The sequence below is a fragment of the Propithecus coquereli genome, unplaced genomic scaffold (assembly GCF_000956105.1).
Source record: "Propithecus coquereli isolate 6110/MARCELLA unplaced genomic scaffold, Pcoq_1.0 Scaffold90, whole genome shotgun sequence".
In the NCBI taxonomy this organism is placed as follows: Eukaryota; Metazoa; Chordata; class Mammalia; order Primates; family Indriidae; genus Propithecus; species Propithecus coquereli.
The window spans coordinates 5,588,087-5,590,678 of NW_012155285.1; the positions used below are offsets into that span (position 1 = coordinate 5,588,087).

Here is a 2,592-nt window from a genome sequence, read left to right on the forward strand (position 1 = left end):
AAGGCTGTAGTGACTGTACTAGGCCAGGCATGGTGGCTCACACCTGTAAGCGCAGCACTTTGGGAGGCTGAGGCAAGAGAATCACTTGAGGCCAAGAGTTTGAAAATAACCTGGGCAACATAGCAAGACTCTGTCTCTACAAAAAAATTAAAAAATTAGCGGGGCATGGTGGCACACACCTATAGTCCCAGCTACTCAAGAGGCTGAGGCAGAAGGATTTCTTGAGCCTAGGAGTTCAAAGTTGCTGTGAGCTATAATTGCGCCACTGCACTCCAGCCTGGGCAACAGAGCGAGCGCATACACAAAGAGTGCAATGCGCACCACCGGAAGCATGGACATATTTGAAACTCGGACTTAGAGGGGGAGGGGGGGAAGGGCAACATATGTAACCTAAACATCTGTACCCCATAATATGCTGAAATAAAAAAAAAAAAATACTTTAATGTAGGTCAGATATAGCTTAAGCTAATTTTTACCTAATAAACATATAACCACTGTGCTTTTAAAAACTAATGATACAATTTTAAAATGCTTAATTTAAATAGATCTGGAAAATAGAACGGATAAGTCATGACCTGGAAGGCTCACTTAGCCACTAGTAGAGCAGTCAAACAAAATCAACAGCAAACGGTAAAGAACTCCACCCCACTGGGGCACCTGGGGTTTTATCTCTGTCAGAAAGGCCTCACCTAAAAACGTCTGCTCCAATACCTTCAGCTGTAAGAATTTGCCCAATCGACAGGACTGAATATGCCTGCTCTGTTGATACCATGAACAGTTTCATGATATATATTGTAATACATAAATCTGCCTTTTAAAGTTAAAAATTCTCTCTTTAAAATGGAATAGATTTGCAGACTGTGGATGTCAATAATGTGTCCACCCTGCCCTGGCTCCCACATACCTCCAGCTGCTAAAGGGAGGGGCTCATGGTATAATAGACATTTCTTGGTGTTGAGGATGCTGGTGTTCAGTTCCCTGCGATTTATTCGGAGGATTTGACAGTGTACTTTAGCTGCAGTGGGGACACTTTGTTAACTAGGCTTTGAGCTACAGCTCGTAACAGGATAGGAAGCAGGTGGGCTGCCTCTATAGTAACCGTAGGTTGAGACCTAAATTTTCATACAGAAAGGCTGAGCTGACTTACCTCCAAAGTAAAATTTCCTTTGTGAATTAAAATGCCAATGAGCAACTAATTTCTATTTGTGTAACATAGAGATTTTGTCTTTGCAGCATGTCATTCTGAATCTAGTATTTAATGTATATTTAAATGTAATATCTAATTTAGAATATCTATAGCTATGTGTATATATCCAGTTTCCAATAATTTGAAATTTATTCGGAGAATTTGAATAATGAGCAATAGTTACATGGAAACTTAATTCCACCATACATCAGATAGTATACTTAAAAATCTACTTTTAATGAAGCATCAGTCTGTCTTCTGTTATATAAATATGACTTCTAAAATAATTTTATACCAAGTTAACAACATGATCGATTTCAGGAATACAATTCATTATATGAAAAATTGTAAGTGAGTTCTTTACCTTGGGAATTACTTAAATGATAGAAGAAAGGAATTATTAAAGCCATGTTAAGTAGAGGAGAGGGAAAAAAGTACAAGCAATGCTTTGCACTGTAGTAGCTGCTGGGATAGGCAGTAAAAGGGGAGGATGACATAAACATCAGTCACCTGCCACTCACCGTGAACAGTGCATTCACAAGTGTAGTGGAGACATTTAGAAACCATCCGTTCCTACTCAACCAGTTATAACACTACTGTCTTTGTCATATTGGTTTTAATTGGTGATTTCTATCTTTTCTGTGTTCTCGGTTATTTTCAGTCCTATTGAGAAGATCAGAGAAGGTATACCTAGAAGATTTAAGTAATTTTTCTGAATTTATGCTATTAATTAGATTAGATTAGATTAGATTGCACCAGGGCTAAAATTTGTGCCTTCCAACCCCTAGCTTCAAAATTCTTCTCCTGAAATATATACTTTTGCAACTGTCCCCACCCTTACATGCCTGATTTTCTGTATACACACTTAAAAGAACCTCTAAAGAATGTAGTTTTACTTTTTTGCTTCTTGTTTATTTTTACTAAGTAATTCTGAAAATCCCTTCAGATTCTATTAATATGATCTGTAGTGTTTTAGAGTGCTTATGCAACCTAGAATCTTGTAAGCAATTTTGATGCTTGCCATCTTTTATTGTGCTTTTATTCATAGTAGTTGATGTTGCGTCGTGATTAGGAACTTTGATCCTGGAACTAAATAGGCAGAGTTCAGATCCCAGCTCTGCCACCTACTAGCTAAGTAGCCTTACTGCAAGTTTCTTTACCTCTTTATGGCTCAGTTTCCTCATCTGTAAAATGAGTAATAGAACATACCTCATGATAGGACTTAAGAAGTACTATGAACTTAACATGTAGTAAGCTCTTAATAAATTATATTAATAATAGTAGAAGTAGTAGTAGCAGTAATAGCTATAGTATATTTTCTAAGAGATATAAGAATACAGAGTAAGAGGAAACCATTCCACCCCACCACACACAAATGAACATGCCTGCACGTGTACACACACTAA

The 2,592-nt window shown here is 37.4% G+C and overlaps 1 protein-coding gene across 1 annotated transcript in view; it reads left to right on the plus strand.

The window, feature by feature from the left end:
• SUPT3H (suppressor of Ty 3 homolog (S. cerevisiae)) overlaps positions 1-2,592 on the plus strand; it is a 499,577-nt gene that overhangs the window by 409,700 nt on the left and 87,285 nt on the right. The window lies entirely within an intron of this gene.